The 19,846-nt window shown below is 42.5% G+C and overlaps 2 protein-coding genes across 2 annotated transcripts in view; both read left to right on the plus strand.

The window, feature by feature from the left end:
- LOC146628517 (uncharacterized) overlaps positions 1-19,846 on the plus strand; it is a 171,512-nt gene that overhangs the window by 39,381 nt on the left and 112,285 nt on the right. The window lies entirely within an intron of this gene.
- LOC146628518 (scavenger receptor cysteine-rich type 1 protein M130-like) overlaps positions 1-19,846 on the plus strand; it is a 54,400-nt gene that overhangs the window by 20,955 nt on the left and 13,599 nt on the right. The gene's annotated exons all lie outside the window — the stretch shown is intronic.

Genomic DNA, 19,846 nt, shown 5'->3' on the forward strand with positions numbered 1-19,846 from the left:
TGACATCACAAAAGTATTTTGGAATTTGAATAATGTATCTTGTAACTGCAGTACACATAATACTGATTTTGAACAATTTTGTCCAGGTTCCTTGCCACCGGGGACTTCTTTAGGACCATCGCGTTCAGTTTCAGAGTCGGTGTGTCCACGGTGAGCCAGATCACCCCCCAGGTAGCAATGGCCATCTGGGACTGTCTAGTGGACGGCTGTGCCTTCACCTGGAGACTGGCGGTCCATCACAGAGGGATTCCAGGAGCGCTGGAACTTTCCTCTGTGCTGTGCAGCTCTGGATGGGAAGCACGTCCAGACAAAGGCACCCCATATATCATATAGGAGACACACACATTGATATACACTAAATATTTATTCCATTTCTTTTTTTGTGGTGCCCACATTTATGCACCTGCTTGATTTTGTTTAAACAATTATTGCACACTTTCTGTAAATCCAGTGAACTTCTTTTCACTTCTCAAGTATCACTGTGTGTGTCTCCTGTATGATATTTAACTGACATTTTTTGTTGTAACAACCAACGATTTATACAGGAAAATAATGTCTATTAACAAGGTTGCCCAAACTTCTGCATCCCACTGTATTAGTATATTTTGTCATTAGTATAATATGAAATAAATTCTACATGTGTCAAGTCGTGTGCCAACATTTGCTGTGTAGTAGAACTGAGACATTAGTCTTTATAAAAATTTATTTTAAGTAATATTAAAATTCTCAAACAGAAAAACATTAAACATAAATATATAAAATATAAGTATTTACAGAGAGACAGGAATAAAAAGGACCAGCTGCTCTCCAGAGCAGGAACAAGGCTGAGGAGGAAATGCTCCATTGGAGACTGGTGTGGCCTCTTCAGGGACACCAGGATGGCCAGCTCCACCACCGATGGACCGTCCTGGGACCCATCCTTCATCTGCCTCGGAGCCGTCCTCCTCTGTGGGCCTGTAAAACACAGCACAAAACACAAAGAAATGAGAAGGCTGCTACTAGATTTTCATTTTCAACATTGAAAAAATCTGTTATAAACAGATTGGTTGTAGATATTTAAAGATATTAAAGATATTTAAAGATATATAAAGGTAATCACAAGGGAATCCCACCAAGTAAAAAGTTATCAGTGCTTGCTGTACATCTGATGCTACAATTACATGAGCAGGAGCTCAGGGACTGGGGAGCCAGGAGAAGCAACAGGGGATGCTCTGCTGCAGAATCAGTTGGTTCTATCAAGTAAATATTAAATGTTAACAGATTGAATACAATAATCAAAGAGAAAGTATATACAGTGGTCCCTCATTTACTGCAGCAGGGGTTCTCAGAATAACTAGCCCCTCGCTACGGACTTTATACACTTTTTCCCCCACACACATGAACATTAGTCACAGTTCTCATAAGTTGATTCTCAAAGTGCAAACCTTTGTAGATTGCAAAACGTAAAAGTAGCAATGACGGATGAACAGCGGGACCACTGTGTGCTGTTTATTAATAAACAATAACATATATTCCTATATGACAATATGCATAAAAGCAGAACGTTATTTGTACATCAGTGGGAAAATAGTGGTGGCTTGCTAGCTTTTGGGCAGCTTCCCAAAAGCTAGCAAGAGCATCTGGCTGCAGCCACTGGGGAGCGCCATATTGCGACCTCCACACTAACCGGAAACACGTAACTTCAGTTAAATCGACTTTGACAGCGAAAACTAAATTGTATTTTTGTTACTATTGATGCTGCTGACAAATAAATTTGATTCTAAGTGGGGTTTTTTTTAACAGTCTGGGTTTATTAAAAAAAAAAATCACCATCCCTCCAGCTTTTTCGTGGCCAAAAGTGTCCATGTGTTATATTTTTGTTTCTTTGCTACTTTTTCTGCATAAAGTTTTTTCACAAATATAAAATAGTCATTACGTTTTACATTTTTAATCCTTCAAACACCCTTTTCTAGTACAATGCACTTGTTTGAAGACAACCTCAAACCCACCATCTCATATATCAGCAGTGCTACTGGAAATTATTGTACAGTGATCCCTCGCTGTAACGCGGTTCACCTTTCACGGACTCGCTGATTTTTTTATTTTATTTTTTTTAACAGCAAATTGTTTTGTGCGTTCTGATTGCTGTAGACCATTGTCAATCAATCTAGTGCCGTGTCTTCTGCACGGCAGCAGTCCCCAACACCCAGGCCCGTTTGGTACTGGGCCGCGAGAGTTGAGGCTCGGGTGTGAAGTGTATGGTTTTCAGGGTTTTTAATCGTTAAGTTGGGTTCCCTGGGTCTTTTCCCGTGTTGTAGCCGTGTGTCTCAATGTTGTTGGTGCATTTCAGGAGGACACTGCTAATAAAGTTACACAATCACACAGTGAATTTGCGTTTATTATCATATTTACAAAATACTACAGTTTTTGTCTTTGTCTGTATCATTTTATTTTGTTGTATTTATCCGCGACACCTTAAAGGCCGGTCCGTGAAAATATTTTCTGACATTAAACTGGTCCGTGGTGCAAAAAAGGTTGGGGAGCGCTGCTGTACAGCACAGAATGAGTTTAGTTTGTCGAATTTATATAAATCTTCGATCGCTAGCAGTGTAACTCTGAAGTGCTGCACTGTATGTTTGTAAGTTTTCTCCCCGACAAACACAACAATGCCGACGAAACGTTTTGCACGGTTTCATTTTATAATGGACTTATGTTTCTACGAAGGTTTGAACTTTAAGAGTGTTTAAACAAAAGAAAAAAAGTGTGAAAATGTTTGTGCTTGTCTGAGGAAAGTGTATAAAGCATGTAGTGAGGTGTTTTTACAGTCTTAAAACAGCTAAAATAATTGTAAAAAATAAAGTTTACTACTTCGCAGATTTCACCTACCGCGGGTTATTTTTAGAATGTAACACCAGCGATAAACGAGGGACCACTGTATTATTAATAGTAGAGTCTGGGACATCTAATTGATTAACATCAACATTGATTATTGTGCACTATTATTTTTGTTCAAGGAGAGCCAAAAATACAAAACTCTCTCTCTACTTTTACCGACCTTAAACCGACACTTTAAATTAGCACCAGTCCTTTTCATCAAAACCAAAATTTTATCTACATTCTGTTTTTTACATTTTAAATCCCAGTTAGGTTATATATTACCAGTAGCTTTTATTTATTATTACCAGTAGCTTTTCAGATAAAACAGTAATAATGGTTTCATAAATCTTCGTATTTTTTTTTTTTTTCATATAAGCATCAGGGACAAGGCTGTCTTGCAATTGTTGAGGTCACTATAGTGTGCGCCCTATTTCTTCAAGGATCACTCTTCATTTGTAGGTTTTAGTGGACTCCTACTACTGTGAAGTGGTTTTCATGGGACAGAGGCTTGTATTCCAAGATCTCGGAGATTGTAGAGATGAGCAGTGATGCCCTTCTTGCCATCTTTCCAGAAATATAAGTGATCTGGAAGCTGTTAGGCTTACTTACAGCAGCAGCACTTTTTGCACCTGCAGAAACTCCAGGACACATTTACTAACAGTGTTTGTTGCTGTTTGTGCTGCAGCTGCAGCTTTGAAATTTTTTTGAGAGTTAATATTTTGGCTATGGTGTCTTGTTATGAAATGTACAAGAGTAGAAGTGTTAGCAGGTGTGTCAAAGCTAAGTTTGACTGGGAAACTCAAAGCTCAATAGCCTGTATCAACAAAAATTCACTGCAGCCTGTGTAATATTTGATGCATCATAATTTATTCCAGTCTATCTTGCAAATACATGTTTGCGTTGCAATGTCATGCACAAACACACACAACTATTAGATCCTTAAGATCAAACCTGCGTCATTCTTTCGGTCCACTGCAGTGTAGCAGTCAAACAAGAAGAAGAAGAAGTGAAGTGGCCCCAAATGGCCAGGATAGAGATCAGAGGGTTAATGCGTAAAATGTATAAAAATATTATTGATTACAGGATAATACATTAATGTTAATATCAACAACAAGCTTTTTACTCTGAAGTTACAAGTATAAACAATGCTGTTACATTTACAGTTACACTTTTTACTATAAGTATGGACATAAAACAAGTGAACAACATTTTATAATAAGTTTAACTGGAATTCTGTACACTGAAAAACAAACACATAAAAACACAAACAAACAGCCAGTGCCTTCATCTGACCATTAAATGTCAAACATCGCATTGACCCCGTCCCTGCTCATCAGCACATGCTTTTAAAAAGAGCTCCATGTCCTCTGCAAACTGAAAAACAAAGAGGAAGAAGTCCCTCTACACAAAAACACTGCAGATGACAGGCCAGGCAAACATCTATTGATCTGTTTGAATGCCTCCTCATCATGTCAGCCTTGAAGTTTTTTTGTAAGAAGACTAAGACCACAGTGAGGGCATTTCATTTTCATGGACTTTCCACAAGCCACAGTTTCATTTAGCACAGAGGGTAGAGCACATGAATGTTCTACTGAAGATTCAGAAAATGGTTTAGATGCTGGAGACAAGACATCGAGAGGGAGGCGGGGCTCCACGGAGAGTTCAGTGGGGAGCAGTCCTGAATGCTGACATGACAATAATTGCCTTGCCATATCCCCACGCTGTATGACTGTCATGTTACAGACAGGGCAGTGAAAGTGCACCGGTATATCATTTTGTCTGTAACAGAGAAAAAAAAAAGAAAAAATAACAACATGTGTCATGATTCGGCTGTGTGGCAGGCAGGAGAGGACCCAAACGCAAACTCACGGAGACAAAACGTAAACTCAAAAACACAGCTTTAATGCTGGCAAAAAGTGAAACACAAAAACAGTACTAAACTAAACTGGGAAAGCTAAACATAAAGTATACCAGGAACCACGGGGAGAATCACACACAGCATGAGGGAGACTACGACACTGACAAAGAGAAACACAGAGCTTAAATACACAGAGGGTAGTGATGGGTCGTTCGCGAACGAAATGGCTCTTAGAGCCGGCTCTTTGACGTGAACGACGCGAGCCGGCTCCTTATCGCGAGCCGTCACGTGGGTTGTTTTTTTTTTTCTTTCTCTCAGCCTCTCTCTCGCACTTTTTTTCCGCTTCACTCTGCACGCGAGCCTTGTGCTTTACGCTGGGCAGAGGGGGGAGGGGCGGTAGTTACACTCAGTAGCACAGGAACAGAGCCAGAGAGAGAGAAAGAGAGGCAGGGACAACAACATTAGAAAGGTATAGTAATCATCCACAACTATTTTCAGTTGCAGATGATAAAGGATTGAGAAAGTTTATTCATGCAGGTCCATATGACAGAGAATATGCATGTTCTTTTAGTTTTCATATTATAATTTATATTTAATTGTGTTGTGGTTTGCAGTGTTTTGTGTTCTTTTCACTTTAAATTTGTGAAAGGAAAAAGCTGAAAATTTAAATAGTTAAAACTTGAAATGTGAATAGTTGATTTTTGTATTATATGATTTATTTATTACATTTTATGTGGAGTGAATAAATAAAAGTATATTTACGGTGGCCCCTAGAGACAAAGCACATACAAACTTCAAATCACGTACGAACTCTGAAGCATGTACAAACTCCAAAACACGTAAAAACACGTACAAACTCCAAAACACGTAAAAACTCCAAAACACGTACAAACTCAGAAGCACGTAAAAACTCAGAAGCACATAAAAACTCAAAACACGTACAAAAGACAACAGAAGTGCTCCAGGATGCTGGGCGCAGTGTTGAGCTTTTGTTATCTTGTGGCTACACAAGCCAGCAAGTACCAACGACCGGATTTGGTGTGTGGTAATAACAGGTAAATGAACTTTTTTTTAAATTATTTGAATATATATATGAGTGCCTGTGTATAAATACACAAACAATACACACATGCTTTCAATTGTGTAATTTAAGTGATCTAGTAGCTCTGCTTTGGAAGTTCAGTTCATGCTAGAAATGTGTTTTGGAGTTTGTACGTGTTTTGTCTCTAGGGGCCACCGCATATATTTATATATAAACATATATAAATAAAACCACTTGTTTTTATGTTAGTAATTCCTTTTGTGCATAATTTTATATTATTGTTAATAATAAATTAAAGCAACAAAACAACCTGAAGAGCCGGTTCAGAGCCGAAAGAGCCGGCTCTTTTTAGTGAGCCGAACCGAAAGAGCCGGATCTCTAAAAAGAGCCGGAAATCCCATCACTAACAGAGGGATAACGAGGGAATGAGACACAGAAGGGGAGCACAGCTGGGAGTAATCAGGCTGGACGAGACAGGGACACAAAACTAGAAACACTCACATGAGGCATGGACCTTCAAAGTAAAACAGGAAACACACTGACTGAATTCCAAAACATGCAAACTTAACAGCAACTGGGGAGACAGAACATAGGAACCTGAAACATGGTACAAAACATCAAAGTGGACATAACATGGAACACAGGGAAGCCATATAACAAAGCCAAAGAGCTAAACCTAAGATAACCATCTAGGGAAACAAGAAACAGTACATCAAAGGACTCAGAACATAAACCATAATATAAAAGCACAGGATCTCTTCCAAATAAAATAGGAAACATAATGAGACGCAGACATGACAACCAGAACTTGACAACGTAAGACACAGACATGAAACACATGAAGAGCAGGGGAGTCTTAACATGGGTTGGAAACACAAGGGGGAACTAATAAGCAAATGAACCTAGGAGACCTAATGAGCTTAAACAATACTATAAACATCAAAATGAACTAAAACTCAAAACACTGGGTCATAAGACCCAGGATCGTGACAACATGTAATTTAAATGCAGTTGTATAGAATGCAGTCAGTTTATCTAACAATCAGATTGTACATATTAACAAAAATATCCAAGCCATCCTCAGTAATGAAAGCAAAATGGTGTGGATCACAAGAGCTGTCAAGAAATGTGGTGAACAGGAAAAAAATATTTAATAAAACACACTTTTTTCTCTCGCTGATGAATGCACTGAACTGTACAATGTGAAAAACAACATTTAAGTCAACAGAGAGACTGCAGAAGTGCTGAAAAGAAGTGCATATTTATAACTTTAACTATGAGGTATATTTAATACCAACATACCTTTGAAGGCAAAGCATTTTTAATGTGTCCATTTATATGCTCCTCAATCTTTGCCGTGACAGTAGGGCTGAAAGTGGGGCACAGAGGGCAGTGAAACAGCCAACACGTGGTGCATTCCTGCAATTCTGGCTTGGAGGCAGAACTCCAAATTGATATTTGCATCTAAAACAGAGAGAAAAACAGATAAACATTATATACACATTTAAGTTCAGGTTTTAGCAGAAATAACACGTTACAGTTAGCATGTAAGAGATTTGGGAGAAAATTCTTTACAAAAACATAATTTACAATTTATTTGTGACAGCTACAGGGGTGGCTGTAGCTCAGGTGGCAGAGCAGGTCAGCCACTAATCAGAAGGTCGGTGGTTCGATCCCAGGCTGCATCCTGGCTGCATGCCAAATATCCTTGGGCAAGATACTAACCCCGTGTTTGCCTACTGGTGGTGGTCAGAGGGCCCGGTGGCACCTGTGTCCGGCAGCCTCGCCTCTGTCAGTGCGCCCCAGGGCAGCTGTGGCTACAATGTAGCTTGCTATCGCCAGTGTGTGAATGTGTGTGTGAATGGGTGGATGACTGAATGTAGTGTAAAGCGCTTTGGGGTCCTATGGACTAGAAAAGCGCTATACAAATGCAGGCCATTTACCATACTATGGTAAATGGCCTTTTATATTGACATATAAAAGACAACTGAACAAAGGCTAACTAACATCTGGGCAATAAAACTGAATGGAATAGAGAATATTAGTATTTATACATATATAAAACTCTGTGACAACCTTTACAATGTTTTTGCAGGTGGAATGAGAGACATGAACAAAGTGCAATATGCAGTAAATGGAACAATGTGCATTGATGTTACAGATCGTGAAAAGTAGTGAAGTGAATTTGTTCATAACAAGCAAAAATCAAATACGTTTGAAACTGACCACTAAATGCTAATCAGAGGTGTCAAATGTGCACACATTCCTTACTAAAGTTTAGATACCTCGGGGGTCTGACCGTTGTTGTAACGCTAATAAAGTGCTAACGTAATCAGTGTAAGCAAACTAGATGATTCCTAGAATTATATAATTATAAACGGCAAATTTAGACATGAAAGACTATGTCCCAACCTTTACGATCCACTTGCAAGGTTTCCACAGTCGATGATCCATGCAGGAACGTATTTCTGCCTATTGTGGAGGTCACGTGTTTCCGGCTACTGTGGAGGTCACATGTTTCCGGTTAGTGTGGAGGTCCCAATATGGCGCTCCCCAGTGGCTGCAGCCAGACCCTTCTCAAAGCTAGCAGCTTCAGTCAAAACTTTCAAAAGAGAAATGAATGAACTTACCAGGTTGCCCGATCTCTTCACATATCTTCCTCCAAGCTTGGTCCTTTATATTCCTGTCTCGGTACAGAAAGCAGCTGGTGTCGTACAGCTCCGGGTGGTTTGCTACGGCGTTGATTAGCCTCTCCTCCATATTGAATTAAGTGTGAAGGGCTTTCGCTGGATCTGCTCCTTTGACCTAGGTCAGAGCCACGTCACCAGGCTCCTGATTGGTTGTCGCGGCGCGAATTGACGCTGAAGTTCAGATTTTTCCAACTCGAGCGGTAGACGCGATAAGCGCGAATTCACAAAATGCAACACAAAAACTGATGCGCGTGGTTTTATTCGCGAGTCAAACGCGCTGCTTTGACGCGCGTTTGACACGTTTTCGCGTTTTCACGACGCAAATCTGCTTCTGAATTTTCGCGGGACCCTCAATCGCGTGTCATCACCCTTCTCCATTGACTTTACATGTAAACCTGACGCTCTGGTCGCGTCTATCGCGTTTGGTGTGAACACACCGTAAGGGCGCCCTCCGTTTGCGAGGTGCGCCTGCTGCTTGCGGCACAGGGAGGAGAGGCCGGGGCGGCGGGGGATTCTCTGGCTGGCTGGAGCAGCAGCTAATAACCAACTCGCAAAATAAAACAAAATAAAAACAAACCAACAAGTACGAAAACACCAGACATCATGATACGGACTTATAATTTGCACCAATGTTTTTTCGAAATTCTATACACGAAAAGCGAGCGCGAGAGCCCTCGGTGCGCCTGCTCGCTGCTGAAGTCAAAGTAAACTTTATTGTCATCTCTGCTACATACAGTCCAGTATATAGAGAGAAGAGACAATGGGGCTCCAGTTACAGCAGTGCAAGTAAACAAAGAATATATATAAGAAGAGTAAGAAAATAAATACAGTGGGGCAAAAAAGTATTTAGTCAGCCACCGATTGTGCAAGTTCCCCCACTTAAAATGATGACAGAGGTCAGTAATTTGCACCAGAGGTACACTTCAACTGTGAGAGACAGAATGTGAAAAAAAAATCCATGAATTCACATGGTAGGATTTGTAAAGAATTTATTCGTAAATCAGGGTGGAAAATAAGTATTTGGTCACCTCAAACAAGGAAAATCTCTGGCTCTCACAGACCTGTAACGTCTTCTGTAAGAAGCTTTTCTGTCCCCCACTCGTTACCTGTATGAATGGCACCTGTTTGAACTCATCATCTGTATCAAAGACACCTGTCCACAGCCTCAAACAGTCAGACTCCAAACTCCGCCATGGCCAAGACCAAAGAGCTTTCGAAGGACACCAGGAAAAGTATTGTAGACCTGCACCAGACTGGGAAGAGTGAATCTACAATAGGCAAGCAGCTTGGTGTGAAAAAATCAACTGTGGGAGCAATCATCAGAAAATGGAAGACATACAAGACCACAGATAATCTCCCTCGATCTGGGGCTCCACGCAAGATCTCATCCCGTGGGGTCAAAATGATCATGAGAACGGTGAGCAAAGATCCCAGAACCACACGGGGGGACCTGGTGAATGACCTGCAGAGAGCTGGGACCAAAGTAACAAAGGTCACCATCAGTAACACACTACAACGGCAGGGAATCAAATCCCGCAGTGCCAGACGTGTTCCGCTGCTGAAGCCAGTGCATGTCCAGGCCCGTCTGAAGTTTGCCAGAGAGCACATGGATGATACAGCAGAGGATTGGGAGAATGTCATGTGGTCAGATGAAACCAAAGTAGAACTTTTTGGTATAAACTCAACTCGTCGTGTTTGGAGGAAGAAGAATACTGAGTTGCATCCCAAGAACACCATACCTACTGTGAAGCATGGGGGTGGAAACATCATGCTATGGGGCTGTTTTTCTGCCAAGGGGACAGGACGACTGATCCGTGTTAAGGACAGAATGAATGGGGCCATGTATCGTGAGATTTTGAGCCAAAACCTCCTTCCATCAGTGAGAACTTTGAAGATGAAACGAGGCTGGGTCTTCCAACATGACAATGATCCAAAACACACCGCCCGGGCAACAAAGGAGTGGCTCCGTAAGAAGCATTTGAAAGTCCTGGAGTGGCCTAGCCAGTCTCCAGACCTCAACCCCATAGAAAAGCTGTGGCGGGAGTTGAAAGTCCGTGTTGCTCGGCGACAGCCCCAAAACATCACTGCTCTCGAGAAGATCTGCATGGAGGAATGGGCCAAAATACCAGCTACTGTGTGTGCAAACCTGGTAAAGACCTATAGTAAACGTTTGACCTCTGTTATTGCCAACAAAGGTTATGTTACAAAGTATTGAGTTGTATTTTTGTTATTGACCAAATACTTATTTTCCACCCTGATTTACCAATAAATTCTTTACAAATCCTACCATGTGGATTCATGGATTTTTTTTTTTCACATTCTGTCTCTCACAGTTGAAGTGTACCTCTGGTGCAAATTACTGACCTCTGTCATCATTTTAAGTGGGGGAACTTGCACAATCGGTGGCTGACTAAATACTTTTTTGCCCCACTGTATACACTTTAGGACTAGGGATAAAGGGATCAGTAACAATTTCAAATTTATAGTTTGATGATTTAAAGTCTCACACACAATCTGTCGAAAGGGGAGGGGGGCCGGCTCCTTCCAAATAGAGCACATTTCCTTCATAATGTTGTAAATCCAAGCCCATTATGCATTCATGATTTGAATCCTGGGTTGTGCGAAACCCCAGAAATAAACCCTAGACAAAGTGAATCTGTGAATTAAGGTGGAGGTCTATTAGGTTTTGTTGTGATCCTCGAGTTGGGGGATGGGTGTTCATACTGGAGTGCAAAATTAAAACCAATGGAAGGAGGACAAGAAAAGTTCAAAGCCATCAGGTGCTCAGTTTAGAAAAAAGAGAAGAGAAAGAGAAACGAGCAAAAGATACAGGTAAGCAGATGTGTCACTGGATCATAGCAGGTCATCCTGAAACAATCAGAGTCAGAATACTTTATTAATCCCTAAGGAAATTATGTGGGTTACAGTTGTTCCAAGAAGAAATGGTAAAAAAAACAGTAACAGTAATAGACTAAACTCCAAACAATACATTATGTTACAGATTTTAATATTAATTAGTCATTGTCAATTGTTGATTTGTCCTGTACTCATTGTATGACGTGGTTGGTAGCCGTTTGCATACTATGCATACTCTCTCTCTCTTCATATGTGTGTGTGTGTATGTTTCTCTGGTGAAATTCAGTATGGTTCCGACAACAGTTTTATGTTAATGTACAATCCTTAACATGTTTTGTGTGTGTGTGTGTGTGGGGGGGGGGGTTCGCCCAGGGCGCCAAAAAGGCTAGGACCGCCACTGCCCAGCACTATTAGCAACGTCATCGCCAGTGTCTTTTTTGCTAATTTAACCTAGAAACTGTACTATGAACATTCTTTTTTAACGCCTAGGACACAAGTATCATTTACCTTACCTTTATATGCTGGCACAGGTTTGAAGTCAGAAGTTTTATAAGGTGCTAGTTCAGTCCCCTTGGAAAAAACAGCTTACACTGCCTAATAAAGCTGCTGCATTTCTTAAACTTCAAGCTGAAATAGTCCCTTAAATATGGCGGTAGCTTCACTTCGTTTCCTTCCAGTGCAGCTTCAACAAAATGTAACAAAGTTTTGCTTTCACCTGGGTTTGCACCAAGGGTGTCTGACCTGTTTTTGATGAATGATTTTCTTTTCCTTCTCTGGAACTGGGTCATAGGGGGAGCAGCCTAAGCCAGACCTTCCCAAAGTGTGGGGCCCGCCCCCTAGGGGTGAGTGCAGAGCCATTGCAGGGGGGGCGCGGCATGAAAAGGGAAAAAAACAAACAAACAATGCTTGGACACTGCTAGCATGGGGCGCCTACACAAACGCAAAGCAGGAGATGAAGCATCGCGGAATATGTTTCCAAACCAACTTCTTTCTAAGCCAAAGACTAGAAAATATGGTGAAGCATGTCTGCCCTTTGGTTTCACCTGCACAAGTGCCGAGGTACTTGTGCAGAATTGGTCTTTCTTTTGTTGGGAGCACGTGCTGGGCTCTCCAAATCACAGACAAACAGGATCCCACATTCTTGATTTTTAGTTCACAAACACTTGTTGTAATGACTAACTACTCCTGACAGGCACATACCTTTAAAGTTGCATGACGAACTCTGTATTCCTCGTCCACACATAAACGCAAAAAATGAGTTTTAAAAAATCTCCGTTTTCGGTGATTCAAAATGCCATTTACGTGTGGACGAAACAGCTGCGTTTTCAAAAATACCCGTGTAGGTGCGGACGTAGTGTAAAAGAGTTAGTAGTTTATTTTCTTACTACCTGCAGATTACTTGTATTTGCTTAATTGTTTACTAAATGTTTGAGGTGTGAAATAAACCGCAATTGAGCAAATATGGGTGTGTGTATTTGGAGGATGTGTTAGTGCATGCGTGTGTGTGACTGAGAAAAGCGACCTGTCGGATTTGAACCCAAGTGTTATTCAGTTACTGAACTTCTGCGCGAATTAATTTGTCTATAACAAACACAATGTTAGGAACATAAGGATGTCTGTAGGTGCACTTGGCACAAGCACACGCTATGTCACAGGTCAATGATTAGTTTTGTAATGGTATCATCAGATCTGCCGCTGTATGTTCTGTACACTCAGGTAAAGAGAGGAGTTCGGCAAAGGTGGGTACTGGACATGCCTAGACTGGCTAAATGTATAGTGAGTAGGGATGGGTATTGTTTAGGTTTTATCCGATACCAGTACCAAACCGGTACTTTTGAAACGGTGCCGGTGCTTAAATGGTGCTCAAACTGGTGCTTAAAGAATGGAGAACACAAAATTGGTCCAAAAACCTCTCATGTTCAGCTGTTTTTTTTTTCTAAAAAGATAACAATGCTAGCCTCTTCTGTAGCTATAGGGGATTTATGGTATCACTCTTGGCTGGAAGCAGTGCTTAATCAATCAACACAAACTTTGTCCAAAAACCTCTCATGTTTAGCTGTTTTCCTCTTTTTCTTTGGTCATTTTAGCCTTTTTGGCCAGTGTGAAGGGAGTATCTGCCATCAAACAAGAAGACAGCCGCATGTAACTACGACGGTGTTTGCTAGTTCACCTTACGTGCATTAATGTAATAACGTGGTTAGCTTACACACGAACAACATTAAGCTACTCACGCAGAGAAGAACGGCTGCTGCTGCCATCATCATCCATGCATCATTTCTGCTACATTGGCAGGGCTACGGGCCAGGACTCTACTCTTCGGGTTTTTGGGGGGATGTTGCTAACTCTGGGTCCGATAACAGGCAACCCACCCGCAGTAGATGTGCACGGCGTGAGGTCTCGCAGCAAGCTATCAAATACGGCGCATTTCTCGGCTTTTAACAAAATGCTATACGTCGCCAGGTGATTCATCAGATTCGAGGAGTTACCTCCTTTGCACAGTATCACCTTAAAGCACTTGTTGCAGGCTGCTGAGTTTGCATCTTTTGCTGTGAAGTACAGCCAGAATTTGACCGCTTCGCCTTGGGCATTTTTAATCTGTAGCTCTGCTCTAAAAGAACGTACGTACCTGGGCCCGCCTACTATCCTTGGAAAGGTAAAATGATTGGCTAGAATTCAAAGTGTGTGACATCTCAAGAAAAATAAAGCACCAAAATGTGCGCTGCTTTTCGGTCTGGTTACTACCATAATGGCACCGGATATCGGTACCCATCCCTAATAGTGAGCATTGGGAGCATCTGACAGAGGCCCCAGTCCACAAGATCTTCAGGTCCCACCTCGATTAGAACTTCAACAGCCTTCCAAACAAAGCTGGGAACACTGAGTCTAAATGAATATTCTGCAACTCTTGTTGAGGATGTGTAGAGAGCTGTAGCGTGCAGCCCTCTGCACCAACCTTACATGGTGGTAAGCCCTGAACTAGATGGTGGAGACTGGAGATGAAAAGAACCATCAACCTGAAGAATGATACCTATGAGGCTTGGTTAGCCTTTGGGCATCTGATGAGGATACATACCGGATGTCCCGTAAGTGAGGTGTAGGCATGTACCCTCGAGAGGAGGCCCTGGGCAGACCTGGATATGCTGGAGATATTGCTAAGCCTAATCATTTTTCTGAGGAGGCTTAGCAATACCTTGGTGCCCCTCTAATTGAGCAAGAGGAGATAACTGGGCAGAGGAAGGTCTGGTCTGCTGCTAATTACTAGAAGAAAAGTTTCTACCTTTTTTGTTTCTCCAAAATATTAAAATATAAGTAGTTCATTTATAGTTATTGGGCAGTATGTGTGAATGGACTGTGCCTTTTGAGAAGGTTCTGCGTGGATTGTACTGTTGTCTGTTGGTATGAAAAAAATAAGTGAACTTCTTGAAACATCTAAAAGAAACTAGCTTCAGTTCCTTTCTCAAATGTCAGATTATTGACAATGTCCTATAAGCAAAATTTAAATATAGTTAATCTAACTTTTCAGACTCTTCCTCACAGTAAAGATTCAAACCACGTGAGAGGAGCATCGCAGTTTGCAATAGGGGCTAATTCTAGATAAATTGAATAAGGAAACACTTTAAACATCAATGGGTGCATTACTGATATAAAAATTTCCCATTGTCATCACATTTTTTCAAATATCCTTTTTGTGTGTTTTTTTCTCATGAATTTCAATTTTTTTGATGAAGGCTTTATTTATTTCCACACTTGTATATTTGCGTCAGTGTTATGCTTAGTGTTCTTGATCAAGGTTGAAGGGAAGTTGCTTTTTCTGGAAATACTTGGTCTGATAAGGAGAGTTCCACCTCCCATTTTTAAAAAATATGGCTTAGCTTCCTTCCTCCTAATAGAGATTTTCTACTTCATCAACACCTAATAAAAATAAGCACTTAAAATGAAAATAATAAAACTTAATAAGAATTTAATGAGGCTTGTCTTGATTCTTTTTTTTTTTTTTTTTTTTTTTTTTTTGTGTCCCGTTTGGATCTTTAGCCATCAGAATTGTTGTCTTAAGGCCAAGAAAGATGCCAAGCGGATTTATTTCACCAAGTGGATCATCATGGCCTTGCCATATTGCTCCATTTGATTGACCATTTGAATTTATTTTATTTTCAGTTGCTACAAACGGGACAGACATGACTGGGGGATAGGACAGGGAGAAAGAATGAAAGAAAGAGAGGGAGAGAAAGAAAGAAAACCAAAGGGGAGAAGAGACGGTGAGAAGGGGGGGAAGAAAGAAAAAAAAAAAAAAAAAAAAAAACAAAACACCTGGGTCACCTGTATGGAGAAAAAAAACAGAAGAGAAAGCAAACAACAAAGAGCAACATAATTAAAAAAAACGGCACCATCACAATAAACTAGCTAGCAGTAGATATCAGTAGATACTAAATAATAAACGATATTGTGCAGCACGCAAGATAGACAGCACACAATGTGCTTTGAGGCAGCAGCCAAGAAAGCTGTAGTCCGCGTCTGTGAATACCCGTGTGTACACCTGTGTGCATACCTGTGTGGATCAGCATGCTTGCATTCCAAAGGTTTCTCCATGTAACGATCTGCTAGGGAGTGTGGGGAGCCACAGCCCCGTCCTCCAGGGTATGAAGCAGACATCCAGAGGCCCCCAGAACACAAGAGACCAAGGAAGACCAACAGAGGGGCAGCTGCGCCACTGTCCCAGTAAGAGCTGAGGAGAGTCCCAGATGAGGGCTCACTCAGCAGCCGCGGAGCAGAAGCCAGGGGGAGTTGCAGTGACACGCCCGTGAGCTCCGCTGGCAGCCAGCTGTGCCTGAGTGACCAAGCCCCAGGCCGAGAGGCCGGGGGCACCCCACCTCCGAAGTGGCCCGAGCGAGCCCCAGGCTCCAGGCCCCGATAAGCGGCCGCCAAGGAGTGAGCCGGTGTGTACCCGGACGCCCACCCCCAGACACAAAGAACCACCAACGCACCGACACCTGAGGGAGTCCGCCACTGGCAGGGGAAGTGGTGGTGGGTGGAGATAGGCCTCCAAACCTTGGAGGGCCTGAGATGTCCCCAGAGAGGTGGCGTCTGATACCCAACCTGACATATAGACACAGACATACAGGCACACACAGATACAAACATCCATTCCCACCCTCATGCTCTCATATGCACTTACTCCAAACCTCCCTCCACCCGCTCATTGTAGTGTTGATGCATGTGTGTTCTAAGGTGCAATTAAAACCCAGGAGGGCATGGAGCTACCTGCCAGAGAGCAGCAGGTAAGCGCATAGTCCCTCCTGCTAGCCCTCAATGTCTACGTGTATTCAAAATTGAGAGGTGGGCAACGACGCCAGGGGTGAGGTGTACACCCTGATGGTAATTTGGACTCCGTGTATCATGCCCACCCCCAAGATCCTATATGTATGTGTAATGAGAGTGTGAGTAATGTGAATGTCTAAGTTGAGGCAGAGGCAGCCAGAAGGGGACAGAGGGGGGGGGGGGGTAGCCTCCTCTGCACCCTGGTGACATACCCCTACTCCAAGGCCCTGCATGTGTGGGTGGTTGTGGTGGAGCGGGAAGAGGGAGGCAGCTGGAGATGGGGAGGGAAGGAAGGGAGGGGCAGGTGACCCCTCCCTGGGGCCAGCTCCCCCGCTGACCCCAGTAGGCACTCCCATACTCTGCGACCCGCCAGGGAAAGGGGGTGCAGGCCAATCCAGACCGGGGCCCAGCGCAGCAGCGCCCCCCGGCCCCACAGAGCCCGGGACAGTCCACCCAACCCCACCACAGAGAAAACTGCACCCACCACACCATCCACTCATCTTCCAGACTACATGAGACAATAGACACCCAGGCTGAGATCTTCCTCCACCTCTCCTGTATCTCCCCCTCCTGCAGAGAGTTCCTGAGGAGAGGAAAGCTCCTGCAAGGTGTGACAATCTCCCCCACCAGTTGAAGAGCCCCCCAGGTGGCTCGACGCACCGGCGGCACCCTGCGCCAGGGATGGGCCACCATGCACCCACCCGCCCACAACCTCGGCAACACACAAACCAGGACCCAAGGCCCCGAGGCCCGGCCAGGGCCCCAGCCCAGAGACGGAGCGCCCTCAGAACCTCACGCCCATCCCGGACCCACCCAGGGGCAGTCAGGCTACCAGGTCAGTAACCCACGTCCGTCAGCACAGACCCTCCCCTAGCCCCGCTGCACGCAGCCACGAGGAAACAGTCACCCGAGAGCCAAAAGAGCCCCCAACCGGACATGACCGCTACCCCGGGTTGAGTCCCCCAAGGAAGATGCCTCCGGGGAACCCCCCGACGCCCTAAGCCTGTCCCTACCCCCACACCAATCACAACAGTGAAGGCGGGACCAAACTATGACCCCCCACCCCCACTAGGTGATGGAGCTGATCAAAGGAGCCCAGAGCAATTGATCTGATGTGGTGGCAGAGGCTGTATCAAGACTAATGTAATCTAATAGATAATTTCTATATTGGTTAGAATTAAGATTGTTTTTATTTTTCCAGTTCATGAGGACAGTTTTCTTGGCTATGCATAGGGCAGTGAAAACCATATGGGCTATATTCTTTTCTGAAGTGACATTATCTAAGCTGCCCAGTAAACACACTAAGGGGGAAGTTGGAATGTTACATTTCAGACACTTTGATAAGTCTTCACATATCTCGCGCCAAAACTTCTGCACTGGTGGACAGAACCAAAGAGCGTGAATGTAATTGTCTGGTGTATTGCCTTGACAGTGTGAGCAGTTGTTGGAAGATGTAAAGCCCATCTTGAACATCCGATGACCTGTATAGTGCACTCTATGTAGTATTTTGTATTGTATTAATTGCAGACTGGGATTTTTAATCAATTTAAAGGTTTTTAAGCATACCTGAGACCAGAAGTTTTGGTCTAAGCTGACTGATAAATCTGCTTCCCACTTTGCAATAGGAAGGGATATTGATTCATCTAATTTAGAAAGTGTTCTGTATATTTTAGATAATAATTTGGGGATTTAAGAGTAAGGAAATGTGCCGCACTTGGTGGTGTTTGTAATTCAACTTGACTGAGGTTAAATTTCTTTTTTACTATGGATTTAATTTGTTGATATTCTAAAAATCTTTTCTTGTTGATCCCATATTGTGCAACTAGTCTGTCAAATGGAATAAATTCTGTTCCCTCTAATATATGTTCTAAGTATTTAATTCCTTTACAACTCCATTCTGGGAAATTAATCATATTATTGTTTTGTAATATGTCAGGGTTATTCCAGATAGGTGTACGTTTGCATGGGATTAATGAAGACTCCGTTATTTTTAGAAACTCCCACCATGCTGTCAGAGAGAAGCTGATGTTGATACTTTTAAAGCATTCATGTCTTTTGATGTTTGAGCTAATAAATGGTAGTGCCTGTTCAACATCTAGCCAGGGCTCATCTAAGAAGGTATGTTTTGACCATTCTGAGATGAACTGAAGCCTGTTGGCTAAGAAGTATTGGTGAAAATTAGGCAGATCTAATCCTCCTCTATCCTTGGTTCTTTGTAGCGTTTTTAAGCTGATACGCGGGGGTTTATCTTTCCAAAGGAATTTGGAAATATATGAATCCAGAGATCTGAACCAATCTTGTGATGGTTTGTTAGGGATCATCAAAAATAAGTAATTTATTTTTGGCAAGATCATCATTTTTATAGTAGCGACCCTTCCCATGAGTGATATGGGTAAAGATTTCCATCTAGTCAGATCGCCTTCTACTTTCTTTAGAAGTGGGATGTGGTTTAATTTAGTTAAGTCTGAAAGCTTAGGAGAAACATTAATACCTAAATATTTAATATTTCCGGATTGCAGTGGGGCAGAGGAAGAATTATGGAAGGAGCAGTTAATGGGGAGAACTGTAGATTTTGGCCAGTTAATTGAATAATCTGAAACTCTTGAAAACCAGTTTATTAGAGTAATTACCTCAGAGAGGTTGGTTTGTGTGTTTTGCAGAAAAAGCAACACATCATCCGCATAGAGACTGATTTTATGTTCTATGTTCTTACATTTTATGCCCTTAATTGTTGTATGCCCTTAATTGTTGTCTTGATTCTTGCTGCACAGTCTATTTACGCCTACCTACATACCAGTAGACACTCTTTCAATGATGAGCACTCAATGATGATGAGCTGGGAGTCAAAGAGGCCAGGAATCAGTGTCGACTCACAGTTCTTTAGCCACGCAAACAAACCACAATCTGCATAGCAATCCACTGTCGAATCAGTTTGCAAGTTGTCTCTTCCTACATGTTAGCTTAACCTCCGTGCTCTACCATGTGCCTAATAGCGCAACTGTGCTCTCTCACTACAAGGGCGCTCTCACTCACAGTCGGCAGCCTTTTCAACACTTTGCAGCAATTCCCCAACTCTCTGTGAATGATACTCCTTATCATTAAGCAATTGTCATTGATCAATGGTCTTTGATCAGTGGTTGTTGATCAATGATCAGGACAATTTGCATATTAACCTCCTAGGACCTGGCGTCCACATTTCTGGACATCACATTTTGGGATGTCTAGACC

The sequence above is a fragment of the Diplotaxodon limnothrissa genome, linkage group LG7 (assembly GCF_057381915.1).
Source record: "Diplotaxodon limnothrissa isolate DT_005_m linkage group LG7, D_limnothrissa_male_GT1.1, whole genome shotgun sequence".
NCBI classification, from domain to species: domain Eukaryota; kingdom Metazoa; phylum Chordata; class Actinopteri; order Cichliformes; family Cichlidae; genus Diplotaxodon; species Diplotaxodon limnothrissa.